Source organism: Amyelois transitella, chromosome 10 (assembly GCF_032362555.1).
Source record: "Amyelois transitella isolate CPQ chromosome 10, ilAmyTran1.1, whole genome shotgun sequence".
Lineage (NCBI taxonomy): Eukaryota > Metazoa > Arthropoda > Insecta > Lepidoptera > Pyralidae > Amyelois > Amyelois transitella.
In genome coordinates, this window is record NC_083513.1 from 4151121 (window position 1) to 4169923 (window position 18803).

Consider the following 18803-nt stretch of genomic DNA (forward strand, 5'->3'; position numbering starts at 1 on the left):
ACATTCACATTGTTTATTACTGTTAATTATGTATGTGTCCAACTAATGTATTGTGATGGTGAATAAAGCTTTTATCTATCTATCTATCTATCTATCTATCAGCGGAGGAGTTACAGGAGATGGTAAACTGTATGCATGAAGCTTTAAAAGAGAAAGGAATGAAAGTGAACGTAAGTAAAACTAAAACACTGGTTTTTGAAATGGAGAAAGAAATGACAGCATGTAATATTTTGATTGGAGGAGAAAAAGTGGAGCAAGTGAAAGAGTTTGTATATCTAGGATCAAAGTTTACATCAGATGGCAAGTATGATAGTGATATTGAAAGGAGAGTGAACGCGGGGAACATGGTGAATGGAGCTTTGCATGCCTTTATGAGCAGTCAGAAACTATCCAAAAAGGCTCGACTGGCTGTGCACAGGGGCATGTTGGTCCCGACATTAATGTATGGGAGTGAAAGTTGGGTATGGCAAAAGAAGCATGAAAGCAGAATAAATGCAGTGGAAATGAGAGCGTTAAGGAGTATGATGGGTGTGAAATTGAGTGACAGGATAAGGAACAGCGTGATAAGGGAATGTTGTGATGTGAAAGAAGATGTAGTTACAGGAATAGAAAAGGGTATGTTAAGATGGTTCGGTCATGTGGAGAGGATGAATGAAAGCAGGTTGACTAAGCAGATATACAAGGAGAGTGTGGAGGGAAAGGTCGGAGTGGGAAGACCTAGACGAACGTATCTTGATCAAATTAAGGACGTCCTGGTAAAGGGTCAGGTCAAAAGTACCCGAAACCGCCGAGCTTGTATGAAGAGAGTTATGAATGTGGACGAAGCGAAAGAAGTATGCAGAGATCGTGGCAAGTGGAAAGAGGTAGTCTCTGCCTACCCCTCCGGGAAAGAGGCGTGATTTTATGTATGTATGTATGTATGTTCTTTACAATCTTCAAGTCAGAAATTTCCAACGAGGCATGCGTAGGTAGGTAAAGCAAGAATCTAAAGAGCTTTAAGGCGATGAAGGCAACTGGTTTTAAATATCAAACGTAAATGATAGTTTAATTAAATTCCTATCACGGCTGGTCAGCTGTTATATTAATTAGTTTAAAAATAAATTTAAAGTATATCTAATCATCTTAGAGAACAATTTTAAACTTCGAACACAAAGGGCTGTACAACAAATCGGTATAAAGACCGAAAAGTCGGCGATTTCTAGCAGTCATAGAAAGTCGTGCGTTCACGGCGTATTATCGCATCAACCGAATCTCTGAGCATTAAAAATCTTATGTGCCCCGCTTTATTAAGGCACTTTGGAGCAGTACATTAGATGGCTAAAGATAGCGGTGAAAGGTTCCGTTATAATAGAAAAAACAGCGGCAAATTCCCAGAGTGACCACGCGCTCGAGAAAATATGTGCGCCCGAGTTTGAGTCTAATTTTATATATCCGTACTGTAAGTATATATGTGTCTGTGCATAAGAAAGTGCATTGATCAATATTACCTATTAGTCAAAATATTTTGGTATTTTATAGAGTTTACACTCAGGAATGTTTAAATGAGAGATTACAGAAAACTACATCGTTTAAAACAGATTTTTGCGGGTTTGATTAAAACTGTCATCATAATAATAATAAAAATAACCTAGATTATCCAGCGCAAGGCTTGATAGATTGATGACGTTCCCATTGATAAACCAAGTTAGTGTTTCATCAAAACCTGACCAATTACCTAATTGAAGATATATTTTTTTTATTATGAATTTTAATCGCGAAAGTTGTCAAATCTGTGAGGGCTTTATCGATACGTGCGGTTTAATAGAGTAATTACAAAATCGATAATATTACGTTCAGCCCGCGGCGTCGTCTACTCGGTTTCATTTAAAAAGTAGTTCAACAGCAGAACAACTAGCAAATAGTAATAAATTATCTTACACCTGGCCTATGTTTACGAGATAACAATAAAAATATGGTGTATTACACAATATGAATTATTATTTTAATTTTCTTTAGGTAGTATGAGTATTTGGTTTGTTTTTATTGTAAACTAAAGCTTTAAAGTTGAAGAAAAACGTGATGAGGAACCGTTATGAAATTTATTTATTTAGAAAGTATCGCATCGTACTTTCCTATCTTTGAAATATTATCAGTAAGCAACAGGTGTTTTAAAAAAATATTCATTTTTTTCTGGTTTTTCAACAATTTAATGATAAATTCAATGAATATTTCTTACAGTAACGATGAACATGTCTATGTAATCTTGTAATAACTGGCTATTAAAATGTGATTTGTATCTATATTACAGTGTTCTGCATGTAATTGGTTTACAATGAGCAATAAGTATTCATCGTTAAATCTTGGAAAAATAATTACTAGAATCAGGCCGAATATACATATAATGTTATAACAAGCTACAAAGAGGAATATTGAACTCTTATTGTATGCGACGATATGTATTGTAGTTGTGAACATTCTCCTTTTCCTATTGTCACAACTAAATTTCCACTATAATTGCATCCTTAAAATCAGATTGACAGGACAAATCACGTCTTTATCTCTATGTAGTTGACAGAGTCAATAGTTGCACAACTCAAAGACCACGTGAAAATCTAAATGAAGATTTAAAGATAGCGACAGCCTTAAATAAAAATGATAAACGTCCAAAAAAACCTCAAAAGCATTTTAAGACATTTTTCACCAAACTATGCAAACTCACCTTTAAGGCAATCTTACATCGAAATCAAAGATGACTCACTAAATACATATAAATCAATAAAATCTAATAAAACTTAATTTATCCGACATAGATGATTAATTAAAAATAACCTTGAGTTTAGATGATGACATATTAACTTAATTTTATTTATTTTATTGGTTTCATAGTTAGAAGAATAAAATACATACAGTCAATGAAAATCTGTAAGTATTTGTAAATATAAAAAAATATGATAGGCATATGAAATTAATCAGGCACCGATTATTTCACCGAGATAATTTGTTTGATATGTTAATAAAGTATAATAAAATGGAGAACACTTGCTTAAGCTAAAGCTCTATAAGTACAAGTGAGTCCTTACAATTAGTATTTGTTAAAAATCCCTTTATTAATAGAAAATATCTCCAATATCCAGGTATAAAAAGGAATCATTATCATTATAATAAGTTTTCTTATTATCAAATGAAATTTGCATAAAAATATTTCCGTACATAATAATCAAGCTACCGCCGTTTTCACATTTATAACGCATTTGCAGGAATCGAATTGGAACTAACAGACACGGAACTACTATGAAAAAAAGTGAAGATTAATGACCTTTTTTAGGGCGGTGCCTCAGTTCGATATACAGCTCTATCCGTTTAAAAAATAGCAGTAAGATTTTGATAAATTACAAATAAAGGTACCTGCTTTTCGGCAACTCCCACTAAAGGGTCCGACGCAATATGTTATACCTATATGCTTATTTGTTAATGTCTCAATTAATATCAACGACATGTGAATGGGCACCTTTTGTTATTATATCTAATGGTATTTTGTTCTGTTTTATTTACATTTTTATATTTCCGTTTAGTCATTTGTTACTCTTCAGTTTTTGCTTATACTTATTTTTTGTTAGTCTTTTTTTTATTTCAGATTCTTATTGGAATTTTACCAACATTTGCGTAAATTATTCTAAAACAGTTGATATGTGTAATATAAATAAAAAGGGGTAGGTACTGGCACATTTAAGAACGCTCAGCTGAAACCACTGAACGGATGTCTCTGAAACTTGGCATTTAAGATTAATAATTATACTCTGTATGTAGAATTCAGATCATAGCTAATATAACCAACGAGATAGCAAATTTATTATCAACTAATTAGGAGTAAAACAATATACTGAGTTTTGTATTCATATGGTACATATTTCTAGTTGTAATTTTAAACTTACCGTACTACGTGCAACATCCAATAATTTGTTAAATATTTTGTACAAAAATTTTTAAATATCACTTTATCCTTATCTTATTATCACCAATGAAATGCACTGTTCGTATAAAAATATACATATAATCTTGATCACAAAGTAAATAAGTCTCTTTAATTCACGTTATATAAAATGTATCTACTTATATCACCTCTGTTTAGTCATAATTATTTACGATTGGTCTCTTGTTAAATTTATTTATAGTTTGCTATCGAGTTTGTATTCGTTCCGTGTATTTGATGCCACAAAACCACAACCGATTTTTTATTCATATTGAGGAACCCCAAAACGGTGTCTAACGAGCCGCATCTAATTACGAGCATCGTAAAAGCTCCTTGAGACGGGGCATATCATGTCACAAATCAATCGACAAATCAGTCATAATCCAATTTGACAAGTTCCGATTTTTCAGTTCAGTTCACGGTAACTCAATAATCACTTTAACTGTCCGCGTCACAACACTATTGTCTTTTTCGCACATTACAAACGTCAGATATTTCACGAAAATTACATCGGTCGCGGTATAATGAACGTCTGAGCCCGCATTGAGCTAGCTGTCAAATCTACGAGCCGTCATAGTCCGCTGCCATGAGTGGGCTCGCACACATAGAAGCGTCCACGTGCAACGATGAACACAAACACACTGACAAACTCCAGCAGAGCGAAAACGTACGGGCACCCTCACAAGCGAACCGAAATGATTCATACATGTCTTGCGCTTGTGTTGTGGCGGGTGGGAGTGCGAACATGCAGCGTGCTTTTAACGTGGCCAGACGAAATGATGCCTAACTGCAAAAGGGAGTTTGGACTGTATCGGTTCTGCAAAATGGCTGGTTATACACGAATACACGATAGTACGCTCGTCTATGTGGCGATCACATGGGAGATTAGCAAATGCGTGTGAATGCATGCAGCGCTACGCCACGGATGGGCGGGAAACGCTATGAAGAGTTGCATCCACGTTACTGTGATTGCAATCGAATCCGATTTGATATCTCAATCCAATTGAAGAAACTTTTAATAAATGGTAGATACTAATATCGACTGAACTTGCATTAAATAAACCCTTGCAGAATAAGGAAAGAACTTAATTGCATTAAGAAGGTATAATAATCTTTTACGTTTATAAAATAAAATGCAAAAGATTCTGATATCTCGCTGGCTGGGTTGATTTCAAAAGATCGAATCTATATTTAATCGCATCAACCATCCGCTTTTGTTCTCAAGCCGTACTTGGCAAGGCAAAACGAGACACAAAACTTCCCTTTGATTTTCAGCTGTCGTTTACTTCCAAACACTTGCATATTGTCTCTGACGGGATATGGGGGCCGTGCCAAATTGAAATACGACTTTATGTAAATGAAGATTGAACTGTTATTCGCGTGCCGATCACGCGCCCGAGCCACACTCACACGAAGGCGTTTCACAAATCAAGGTTCCGGCCAATTTCCGTAGAGTCCAAAACGGGAACTTACCTGCAACAAAAAATAATAAATTTAAAATATTTTTAAACAAAACAACAGGGATGGATGTTCTTAAAATTTTGTTTGAAATTAATATAACTTATTCTTATTATTAACATTTGACCCTATGATAGAGTAGATATTAGATGACTTTGAGCTAACATCACTAAAGCAAGTGGGTTAACCGAAGAGTTGTAAGCCTAGAAGAGCATGTGATCATCAATCATCCTACAATTTCTTATTAATATATACAAGTAATATACTCCGTGTACCAAATTTCAACCAATCCTCATCACTTGAAAGAGTGTCAAGGAGTAACAGACATTACATACAGTCTTCGCATTTATAAGTAAGATACTAATAATCTCAGCGGAACAACCACTGTCCTCAAAATTTGAGATACAGAAAGCATCGATGAATCGATTCCATAGTAAACAACAAGGCGACTGTTCAAACCCGTTATCAAAAAAAAAGTATTTTCCAAAAGGCATTGCCTTTATATCTTTGACCTGTGACTCCGCTATCTTTATTGGTTCGATAAGTGGGCTGTTGCTATTCCCTACTGATAAATGGGTCGGTGCATTCGTTGGTCAAGTTCAGATCAATCGTATATTATGGCATTGAATCGTTTGCAATGAAGAGAATGCTTATAAGGAATGTATTTCTGTTTTAAATTTTAAGAAAGTCAAAACGTTTGTTATAAATAAGTATTTTTTCTCATCGTACCTAAATAAGAGCACAGACACCTAGAATGTGAAATAGGTTGCGATTTGATTAATTTTTATGAACTTCTCTACTTAGGATTATGTATAGTAATAGGTATACATACATAGGTATAAATTTGGATTGTTATTAAAAAGTTAACTTTAGTCCTAAAATATATAGAAATTTTAATCAAATTAAATAATTTGCATCATGTAGAAAAATAAAGCAATAAATCAAACTGTTTACATTTTAATATTTTTATCAGCAAAAAATATATGCAGCAATAAATTAACGCATTGTATTCAATGAATTCATATAATAAATTATTAAAAAAAAATGTTTATCGCGGAACTCTTCATTAAGAGATAAAAAGTACACGTATCTTTAGTAAACAAAAGTTGAATGCAATAATTATTAATAAAAAAATAATTAATGCATTTTCATATCAATAAAACAGACGACAAAATAAACATTGGTTTATCTATATTGAGACAGGTTAACGAATTCGTTGGTATTTTTTCTTAATCTTTTTCATAAGCTTTTGTATTGTTTTTTTTTTCTCTAAAGGGATTAAAATTAGTCTGATAAAACCTACTGACTTCATACGTGAATTTTCAACATTAAGGATAGGTACGTAAATTAACAGAAGAATATCTCCATACTTATAAGTACAATTTTTCTATGCAATCGAGTGATTTCACAGAACGTAAAACACTCCAATGGGGACATCTGCTAGTTCATTAGCTTCCAGACCACGGTCATTGTCAAACAAATGAAGAAAACCAACAAACCTGTCTGACCACTTCACTTTAATGAAGATGTTAAATTTTCCACGAGCGAGATGATGTATCTACCGTGAAATTTTAGAAAAATATAACTCGTAACGCCCCAACAAGAATTATTGCATTAATATATTTACCAACACGATCCTATTATTACGTTTTCATGTACTCTTTTACGCATAAATTAAAAAGTTGTCAGTTTTTCTTTTGTCCCAACCCTTATTTGGTATTCATATTTGATATTTTGATAATACAAAGGGACCCGACGCGTTTTGAAACGAAAACATGAAACGTTACGTTCTACACAAGGAAAACCTGTTCTAGCCACGATGTATGCAAAAGATACAAATTGTAAAAGAGGCGATCGTTCATGCAGCTCTTATCTGACGATTTTATCAGCGAAATATTATGAACCTTTACACACAGAGATAAGATTTTTATTGTAATGAGATCCCACCCATCACTACAATTATGGTCATATTGAATGAAATATGAGTTAAGTGAGGGATATCAAAGGGCAAAGCGGGGTTGTTTATGAAATGTGAACTTTGAAATATGTACTGCAACAGCGCACCCTTTTTAATTTGTACTTAACTATAGCCCGTAGCGAAATAGCGTCTCAAAAAACTGTCAATGTCTATCTCCTACAAATCGATAGAAAATTTTCTTCACAACTATATATTATAGGATAATTTGTGACTATTTGGTTCGGAATTTTCGTGTTTCTGATTGCTTCCGCAACGAATTTCGTGCGACCCAAAAGTCGAGTGATTGAACCTATCGGGCATTCGCCGGCAGCGGCCGACTCCAATTTCGTTTTTCGGATTAGATACGGCAAACATAATAACATAATTGGTCTAATAACAGGGCAAGCGCTGGTTCGGCCGTGCCTTACAATTCACTTTCCAAATTGGTTCGTTTTTTTACCTCGACTCTGTCTAAAACTATTATGATTTATTATCAAATTTTCGTGCAGGCAAATTATGGCCCCATTTTTCATGAATATACTTGAGATATGACGTTTTCTCTTTCCAACCTGTGCCCAAATTTGGCATTAGATAAGGATGCAAATACTTCTATTGTGTTACCACGAAAGCCTCGTTCTTTACTTGGCTTAGCTTACCCGCAACCAAATGATTTATTTCATTTTTTCTAATTAACTTCCATAATAATAACTTGGATTATGTTGTTACAATACAAAACATAGACGACTATATGCAAAGCCGAAGGGTCGATGTTTATTAATATTTTTAATTACAATTTGGAACCCCAGAAGCGTTCTAAAAAAATTAAGCTAGTCATTACCAAACAAGCTATTCTGTTATTACGTTGTTAGGTTATTCACTTTACATGTTTTGTGTGTAATTAAAGTCGTTTATGGCTTGTATCTCAATTTTATTTACATTTAATCACATTGTAGCTCTTTTTAATAATGCCTAATGAATATTTCGCTGATAGTTCCGTGCGTTTCTAGGTCTTGTGATCGTCATTTTGTTTTGTTCTTCAGAATACAAACACAAAGGGCTCATCACAGAATTTACAGATAAATGTCAGACAGGCCGTTAAAAATTGACGATTATTATAAAATCATACATTTTGGACATTACAATTTCAATTCTATAATAGTAACAAATAAAGACAACATAATTGAACGATTAGGTATTTGTTAAATCACACATTGTTGATGTTACAATTTAAATCCTTTAACATTCATAGATTAAACTAAGTACGTTCCGAAGGTTTTTTATTGTGCTTATATATCTTGAAATATTGTTTCTACAGTTTTACATAAATCTAGAATCTTTAATATTAAACTTTCCCGAAGATAGGCAGTGACTACATCTTTCCTCTTGCCACGACCCTATATTCAATAAAAAAAACTTATTTGTTAAATTTCCTAAAATTTTAAGGTCTAACCCAGCAAAACCAGAAATGCGAAACCGACAAATGTTGACGACAGGCGGCTGCATTAAACATGAGACCTGCCACAGTGGCATTTGCATACACAAAGACAACGGCTATATCATATGAAACTATATTTAAAGTGAGTTCAAGTTCGTTAGAATGGTACTAAGAATCTTCTGTAATAAACGAGTCCTTGAGTCCCTTTTTATTAGTCAATGTTTAAAAAGAAAATTATTACTATATATTTAATGAGCGCGTCTACGGTGAGGGAAAACATTGTGAAGGAATCTGCACATTCAAGCAACTGGATGTGTAACCATGATCGATCCAATACGGGTTTGGTTCTCCTGCAAAGGTTGCGGAGATCGGTTCGTGTAAAAACCTGACCCTCCCGATCCAGGGTCCAAAGGCATACTCCAGGCTCCTCTCCAGTGTGGTGAGGATGCAACCAGGACTATAGCCAGGAGGAAGAAGAAGATTTGATGAGCGCGTATATGTTTAAAAATAACTTATTCAAAAACACAGTTAGGGTTTTACAATCAAATAAATAATTAGAAATTTAATTAGAGCTTGCATGAAGAGAGTTATGAATGTGGATGAAGCAAAGGAAGTATGCAGAGATCGTGGCAAGTGGAAAGAGGTAGTCTCTGCCTACCTCTCCGGGAAAGAGGCGTGATTTTATGTATGTTAATAATTAGAAACCAGATCAAGGAAAAAAGGACAAATATTTTCTTAAAACGAATTGTTAATTGTCTCTCATCACGGTGAACGATACAATATGAAAATACAAAAGACATTAAAGTTATAAAACTTTTTATTAATTAGGTACTTATAAAATCAAACTTAACATAGCTAATGTTTGAAGTAAATAAGTTCAGTACAGTTTTATTGTATGAAAATAGACTTTCTAATTACGAGAATCGTGGCCCACGTTCTGCTTGTGCCGAATTGCAAATGTGGCTCGAATGCCATGGACCACCTCAATTATTCATGAAATAACTGTACCTACTGTAATCTTTGGCTAATATAACATACATACTTATACCACAACTTTTTCCATTTCGGGGTCGGCAGAACCAATAGACTCTTGAAGAAGAAAATTTGCAATTATAATTTTTCAAGAGTTTTTTAACATCATTTGGTCAGTTAGGTTTTTGTTAACCATTTTGTTATCAATCAATATTGGACTATATACTCGTAAGTAACGATGAAGACAATTAAAGCTGTTACATGCCTGTCCAAAAGATACTCTCATTTCATATTCTTTTGAATGTTAGCCGTCTTTATCTTAAATTTTTCTGTATCTATTAATTTTATTAGAAAGTACTTTTTGCATTTTAAATATTAGTTTATTTTTATAGATTCATCACATTACACAGTGTTTCTTGAGATTTTAGAGAAATTGTGATAATATTGGAAACAAATGCATTTTGACAAAAGAAGGCTATCGCGACTGGTGGAGCAAAGAGAAGCCTGACAATGAGCTGTCTGAGATCCTAGGGTTGTCAACGAAAATATACACAAACATTTATATGAATTCATACATACATAGTATCACATATATATATTATACCTTAAGGGGTAAGCAGAGCCAACCATCTCGAAAACACCGTAAGGCCTTATTCATCTGTATTGCCTTATAAAGATATACCTATGTTTAATATACACACACATAATAATATCATATATTGGTTGTTTGTTTCATCCCTTCCGTCCCTTCGATTCCATCCTTCTATTCCATCCCTACTAAAACATCTTGTTAAAAAAACAATATTATTATTACTGACTATAGACTAAAAAATTCTTTGATGATAAAACACAGTTTTAAAATGATTTATTTCGCATAAATAAAACGCAAATGCAAATATTTGTGGTGTTTTTTGAGCTTGTCTATTCAAAATATCCCATTCTTTGATATTGAAAAAAAAAACCTTTGACTTATTTAACCAGGGGGTATGTAATCCATGTTTCAAATTAGGGAGCAAAACTAAAAGCTACCTACTACCGGTACAAAAAGCTTATGTAAACAACTTGTAAACACATTGTAAAAAGAAAACAATACGATTGATTGAAACTTTGACATTCTTCATAATTTCAATCAATCGTAAATAAGTTCAAAATATTTTAGTCATACATCGTCTTCTCATATTCAAGAGTGGTTAAATTTTTTAACTTAGTTAAATAACTAAGTGGATACGAATTAATTGATTAAATAAGTGGATTAAAAAACAAATAAGTAAGTTATATGAGAAGCAAACCGTAAAATGGAAGATGAAAAGGACGTCATAAAACAACATGAGACAAAGGTAAATAAAAGGGATCCGGTATTGGACAGCCCTGCGCCCGACGCAGGCGCCCGGACACGCTCAGCCATGAATTATGGCTCCAGCCGATGTGACTTTTCAATTTGAAATCATCAACCTGGAATTAATTTCATTTTTGAACCCCATTATTCCTGTTATCTACTCGCGAATCGCAATATGCGAGTTTCATATTATTGTCGCATTGGCAAAAATATTTTGTGGCGACACCAACACGATATTGGTCGTTTAATTTTGTATACGCTTTTCAGATTATGCGATTGAATGATGCTGTGCGATAACCGATATTGACGCTTTAAATCAATGACTGTGTTGTTTAATATGGAAATGATATTTTAACAAGCGATGATATGAGCTTCAATTTAAACTGAATTGGTAGTATTGGCTGCATATTCTAAATTAATATTTCGCGTCCAATTCTGTTTACCATAAGGCAAAATAAAAAAGCCCTATCATCGCATTACGTATCATAAAAAGCGCTATAAATTCTTCGGTTCACAGAATAAAAAAATCTTCCGGTGTGTGTAGAACACAAATCTGTCACTATACTATACCGTACCCGCCGTTGGTAGTCGGGCTCGCACTATTCATAGGCGAAGTTCTTCCCAGTCACCGAAATTCCTTCGAAATAGAAACAAAGCAATAAATTTCAAAATGAAGATTGTTTTTATTGTGATAATTGAGTGGGGTGCTCGAAAAATTTCACCGGTCGTTGACCCGAAATTTTTTATATCTTGTGGTCTTGATCTTAGACTCTTTAAATAGTGAGTGAGTCAATGATTTTCGCGACGGTTTTAAATATGCGCTAAAAAATAGATACCAACGACTATCTATATTACACCACCGGTTTGTTTCAATGATTACACATTTAATTTTATACATTTTAGATTGCAAGACATAAGAGAGAGGAAGAGAAGGTAATGAAACTTTTCCAGGCGTATAATATATGGCGAAACAGCAAAATAAAAAAAGAAAGAAAATCAAATCAATGACCCATTCATGATTAACACCCATTTTAATCACACACTTAAATAAATTGTCCAGTTGGGAGATGAATAACTGACGTATTTTTACGCTCATGAAACTAGCATTAAAAATGTCTTTTTAAAAAAAGGAAAAGTCGTATGATGGTTCATGAGATCATGAGGCAAAATTACTATAAAATTTCTGTATTCATCGTGAAAGCTTACAAGTTGGGCCGTAGCGTGGGAACTATAGAGCTATCTGAATGGTCGTATTTCATATGGGAGGTATTAATCAACTCATTGTGTTAGCATGCTTGATGATAGGCAGAAATTATTATAATCGATGTGTCATTTGTACAGTTTTTATCGAATATGTGCTTAGTCACGTCATATTAAATCTTAAAGATATAAAGATTTAAATCGATTCATAGGCAGTTTTAAAGACAAAGAAGAATTTAGTTATGATTTTTAAAGACAAATAAAAATTTAGTAAAGCTCTCGTACTCGTAACCGTAAAATCTTTAACTTAACATACATAGCTAATATCACAATTCACCGTACGATATTCTTATTTGTTTTCATAAAATACAACACGTTATCACAACATCGTAAGGAAATAATATCTACCAACTTCACTCAATGGAAAACATTGAAATTCCGAAAGAGGAACCTTACCTATAACAAAGCATATATTAGACAATTATTTCCTGTGAAAAGAGAGGCATCCTCCCCCTCTAAAGAAGGAATGGTAATTCTCCTTTTTCAAATTTCACCTTGTCTAAATTCGAAAGTAAATGTGATTTTTTTATGATGAATCGAGTTTAAATTTCGCTGCAGCTGTCTTCTTGAGTGCCCTTATTTTGTCTAAAGTACTGATATTGAAAAGAGCTCCCAAATCTTCGTGCGCGGTAGCCTGTCTTACATATTGGATTATAGAAATATTAAAACGTTGTGAAGATTTTGATGACTTTGATAAAAAAGTCTTTATTTTTCATAGTATCTACCCACTTACATTTCTTTGTAATATATATTTTATCATTTGATGTACTGATACCTTATGTATCTTTCAAACATGAAAAACTTATGATCAATAAAACATCAATTGCACTGTTTCTATAATCGGCAATCCTTATATGAAATCAAGAAGCAAAAACAACGGGCCAAATAATATATAGAAAATGCTGTAAATAGTGTGAGAGCCGTGTAGGTAAGCGCCAAGGATTTTTCATTTCTTACGACTTCGCGATGTATCTCTTTGCCAGATTACCAGACGTTGTTTTAACGCTTGTTTGTAATAAAAACATCGAAAAATAAATGTGGCCGTCATGTTCAAAGTATGGTAGAGACAGCAACAAGACATCAGTATCCAAAGACATCTCAATACATACAACGGCAAAAAACGTACCAGATCTCACCGCACGACTCTATTAACTCCGCAGCGAATAAATAAAACATGATGGGCTCTCACGTACAGATACACAAACATACATCTACGGATGTTAACAGACCCCAATCCCGTATCTGATTTGAGGCGCAACGAAAATCGACTAAATAAATTGCAATTTTCACTCGACTAAATTTTTCGAGTTTCGATAATAATCGCTATGACGTTTTGGTGTACCTACATGTTAATATCGCACTTAATTAAATAAAGCATTTAAGTTAAATAAATGGCAGTTAAGAAAGTTGACCTTTACGAATGTTCATTCTTTTGCAGGATATGCGATTACTGATACGTTATAACTAGCACAATGAGTGAATAAAATAATTGATAATCGACATAATGAACTGAATAAAGTCATAAAAAGGTACCTTCTATATGTCTTATTTCGCTTATACATATTTTTCTTAACGTACTTAAAATATGGTAAAGTTGCTAATAACAACAAAAGTAACATGCCCATTTAGTTGAGTCTTAAGATTTTATCAAAGAAAGCATTAATTAAAGAATAACTGCAAAAAATCGTCTAGACTCCTAAATTCGCTCATTCAAACACATGCAGATGAATGAGTTCACAACACCGCAATTTTATCGAGTTATTTTTTAAATTTCTCTCGCTGTGTGTGGCAAATATCGAATAAATCGACTAATAGAATCTCGCAGACGATACCGGCAGTAAAAAGTATGCACGAACAGCGGCGATACATTAACGCGCTCCTCATAGTTGGCACCACGCAAGCCACGCCCGCTGGCAGCCAGCGAAAATATCGATAGTGATGGATAAATATTGACAATCGATTGTCGACAGAAAAGTATTCCGATTTGTATTTGGATCAATCCGTCATCGAACCGTGATTAAACTACGTCGCGGCAACGTTTGCTGCCAATATTGGCTTTGCGATTTTAGTCGAATATTTTTTTATTGTTTGCTGGAATTTTGACGCGGTTTTATGATATTTTGTATATAGTATTACTCAAGAATGTTTCCATGGTTGCTTATCGTGAATAACTGGTTTGTAAGCTACAAAATGAATCTACATGTTGCAATTCAACTTTTTTATAAACACGATAACAGGACACCTTCATACATATGTATATAGAGCTGATTTTTATATACTTAAACCTGATCTAAACACCAATTTTACTGTTAATTAATACTTTTCGTATCTAAACACATTTTCATCTATGCTAAATAATATATCTATATACTTGAGAATTTTGATTTTTATAATAACACCATTTCCATCTCCGCTCACCACTACTAAGCAATCTTCTCACCGTGTTCCTATTATTTTCGAATATCATCAAAAGACAGATGGCAACAGCGGCGGGGAATTCGAGATACAATGGTTGTGGCAATCTCCTGAACCCTGGCACTACGGCCAGCGCGGCTGTTTCTCCGCCTCATTCCACTTGGCACATAATAACTTTCATACGAACGTGCCCGAATAATTTGTAGATGAACCATTTGAAATATACGATTTTAAAGAGATTTGATAAGCTTCTGAGGATAAATAATCTATTGCCTGAAACTGTTATATGAAGAATGTATTGTCGTTTGTTTTGTTATGTATTATGATAGATGTTGAAATTGTTATTTTCTCTTGATGTATCGCGATTTTACCAACTGACGATATAGTCTTTTATGTAAGTACAAACATTAAGGAACTATATGTGGTTATTTTAAGATTCTTTTGAAATATTATTGAAGGTTTTGAGTTGAAGTTGAAACAACGTTAAATACTGTTACAAAAATTAGTCTTGTTCAATTAATTGAAATAAAATAGTCGATTAAGATCATAAATCTAACATACACATCGTAAATAAAATACAAAGTTGTTTGTAAATTAATTCGAGTCGCACAGGGTGATTACAATTTTATCCTCAGCCAAACGCGTAAGATTATCTGTGCCAAATTCATTTATAATAGGTTTATACTGTCTAAGCATTTCTTAAATTAAATATCAAACACTTCTGTGAATACACTAGATTGACATGATAAATAACTACGCGTGATTTTTATGACTGTCTGAAATAAAGGCATGTCTCAAGTCTAACACATAGGTCCTTCAAATTAATGAGATCCGGATAATCTAAAGCATAGATCATCCTAGATAGTATAGAAATAGTCTTTCTGTAGGAAGTCCTTTTTGAAGTCGTAGAAGAAGACTGGAGTCTCCTTTAATCAACTACATGAAATAGTTGACAATCCGTTCCTATGCCCTCATGAGAAAGAAAAAATACGTTAAAATATAAGTATTACTTTTATTTTTTTTTTATTTAATTATTAACAATTCATTAAAATTGTTGTCAGTCAAATAGCCCTCTATAAATTTGTAGAGCTAAAGTATTAAGGTATAGCATTTTTGCAATAAATATGAAGTATCACAGCTAACCAGAACCAAGCGGATACAAACAATATACTGGTTTCAAAATCAACAATTACGAACGCGCTGTGAAAAGTTAAGTACGATGAGACTTCCTATGAATTTCAGCAACGATCCATTAACTCCAAGTTGAAGGATCTGTTATGACAGGAGCCTACAAGTGGTGGCACAATATGTCAGGTCGAATATTTATTTATTTATATCGAGAGCTGTAAATTAGCGTGGAATTTACGGAGGTGCAGTGGAGCTATTTTGGGCTGCGCAGGAGAGTGTCGAAGCGAAAGCTGCGAGTGAAATGATAAGATGTCGCATAAAATAGGCATTGAATAATGTTGGGGATATAGGGATGAAAAAAGGGTTTTTTTATTTACAAACTAATTCGATCGATAAATGAATCGGTAAATACAGTACTACTTAAAGTCGAAACTCAGTTCGTGTAAAAACTTGACCTTCCCTAATTTTGACAATGATCAAGGATCATATCAACGGAGACTTACTAATAATTTAAAAGCTGTATTTTGATAAATAATTATTAATTAAAAATTTCCTAATGGAAATAGTTCTAAGTGGGTTTTCCTTCAAGTCACGAAAACAAAATATCTCTATTCATTTTATATTATCCGCACTACGTGACCTTAATCCGGCAGATATTCGGCGTTCCTCGGTTATTTTCGTATTACTGTGTTTCACAAACCAACAATTATTAGAAGAAACTAATTCAACTTCATACTAATGTTCAGTTTATTAGTATATAGATTATTAGTTTTTCTAAATCAATAGAAGTATGTATAATCTTAAAAACAAATATATAATCTATAAAATAAATATCTTAAATATATATATATATACCTATATATTGTATATGTAAATGGCGGAGGATGCACCTGGGATCTCGCAAATGTGAAAGAGAAACTACTTTTTCTGGTCATCAAGTAGTAAGTGACTTATGAATATTCAGACCAATTTTCTAGAAATGTGTCGAAAGCACATAAGGTAAATTGATTGTTTAACGTCACTTTGACCATTTTTCATTCCGGTCTGAATACATTTCTACCGAGCAAAAACTTTATATAAACCGTTATTTGATCTAAAAAATATTAATTAACAGTGTTGTTGTATAACTATCAATTTTAAGTACTCCACTTACTGATGGTTCAAAATGCAAATTGTTCATTGAATTACCACATAAATTATAATACGGATCGATTATGACAAACGGTCTGTGAACTTATGGATTAAAATGCAGCGGTCATCTCAGTACATTGTGCTATAAAAGCATGCTAATTGTGGTCAAGTTTTTCATAGAAGCTTTATACGATAGTTTATATGTTAGTTAATTTACAAACGTACTAACTTTAATGTGAATATCTCGGAGTCATTAACACTCAGATTTAAAAAATCATAGTTCATACCTTTATATAAAAATACTTAGTATTTTATTGTACTACACTACTTACTTAAAGCTTATCTTACTTGTTAATAATATTTGTGTTGAAAAACACAAAGTTTTATCTTTGTTTTAAATTATTTATTTGGGTTTATAAAAATGATATCACGTTATTAATTTTAAAAAAAATATTTACATTTTTTCATACATTTTTGTTGTAAGCATGCTTTCCCTTGTACTAGCATAATGTAATACAAGTTTCATTTCACCTGCCGAGCCAATAATAGTACTTATGATGTTTTGACATCTGTAACACTATTTTTCATTATCATTTAATGAACATTTCTCTTCAAATGATACCATTTAATGACTAATGTTAGGCTCAAATTGACTCATTTTTAAGTTGATGTTATAGTTTGAGCATTCAATTAGTTTTAAAATAGTGTTAAGTTACAGCTGTTTCTTGTTGATTAAGAAAATATATCTTATAGAAGGTAAGTGGTAACCCTTACGACGCTTTGAGTATGTTTCAATTTCCCATTTTTTTACTTGCATGGTTACAAATAGTTCCTATTGCTTAAGTTCTGTGTGTCAAATGTAAAATTAAAAAAAATCAAAAAGTTCAATTTCGTAAAGTGTGCTAAATTTAAACGTTTTTAAGACCTTATTTTTAGATAACTATATTATTAACTAAATCAAAACACTGCATTATTAAAACATTAATGTAGGTATCTATAAAATTACCCAGAATTTAACACAACGAAACATCAGAAAATTGTTTCACGAAACCTTTTAAACTTCTATCGAGCGATCTGTTGTAAACAAAGAATATTCTAGCAAATTCTAGAGGCGCGAACACGGTGACACGCTATCTCGGGCCACGTTCCCAGCACATAAATCAGCCGCCGCTTGTTTTACCAATAAAATTGATTCTTTCGCAAGTCACGGCCGAAACGAAACTTAAACGTTTCAGTTTCACAGTTTTGAGGCAGTATGCACGGCTGGGCCCTGTAAATGAAGTTTTGTGCGGAGATTTTATTTCATAGATTTTTTAATCTAGGTATTAACTGTATGTATTTATTCCTTTGTGAATTATAAAAGCCAAACGTTTTAGTTTCACAGTTTTGAGGCAATATGCACGGCTTGGCTCGTTTGCAGTTTAGTGCGAAGGTTTGATCCCATGGATTTTAAATCAAGGTAAACCTTTAATGAACCATATCTAAGCAATATTTGTTGTATGGCTTTCAGTAGATAGATCCGTCACGTTTACCTAAATTTGAACAAGAAAAGACGACAACAGACTATAGACTACTTACTTACTTCCTAACAGTATATTCGACTTATTATATTTCAGTATACTATAAAATCAAAGTACAATTTATGTTTTGGTGCAAAACAGAATTTATTTGGGACATATTACCAATTAATTTGAAGCATTATTATAAAATTGACAACAACTAATAATTCGTAAACGCCTCACCGAATTAGATACAAAACGAT

At 33.0% G+C, this 18803-nt stretch overlaps 1 protein-coding gene across 7 annotated transcripts in view; it reads right to left on the reverse strand.

The window, feature by feature from the left end:
• The window catches only part of LOC106137696 (homeotic protein antennapedia), a 178316-nt gene that overhangs the window by 40968 nt on the left and 118545 nt on the right, over window positions 1-18803 (reverse strand). The window contains exon 1 of one of the 7 annotated variants that reach the window (XM_013338585.2): window positions 3912-4559. The exons of the other annotated variants lie outside the window; for them this stretch is intronic. The gene's annotated coding sequence lies outside the window, so the exon portion shown is untranslated. Of the gene's footprint in view, window positions 1-3911; window positions 4560-18803 lie in introns of those variants that run through there. 7 annotated transcript variants of the gene reach the window in all.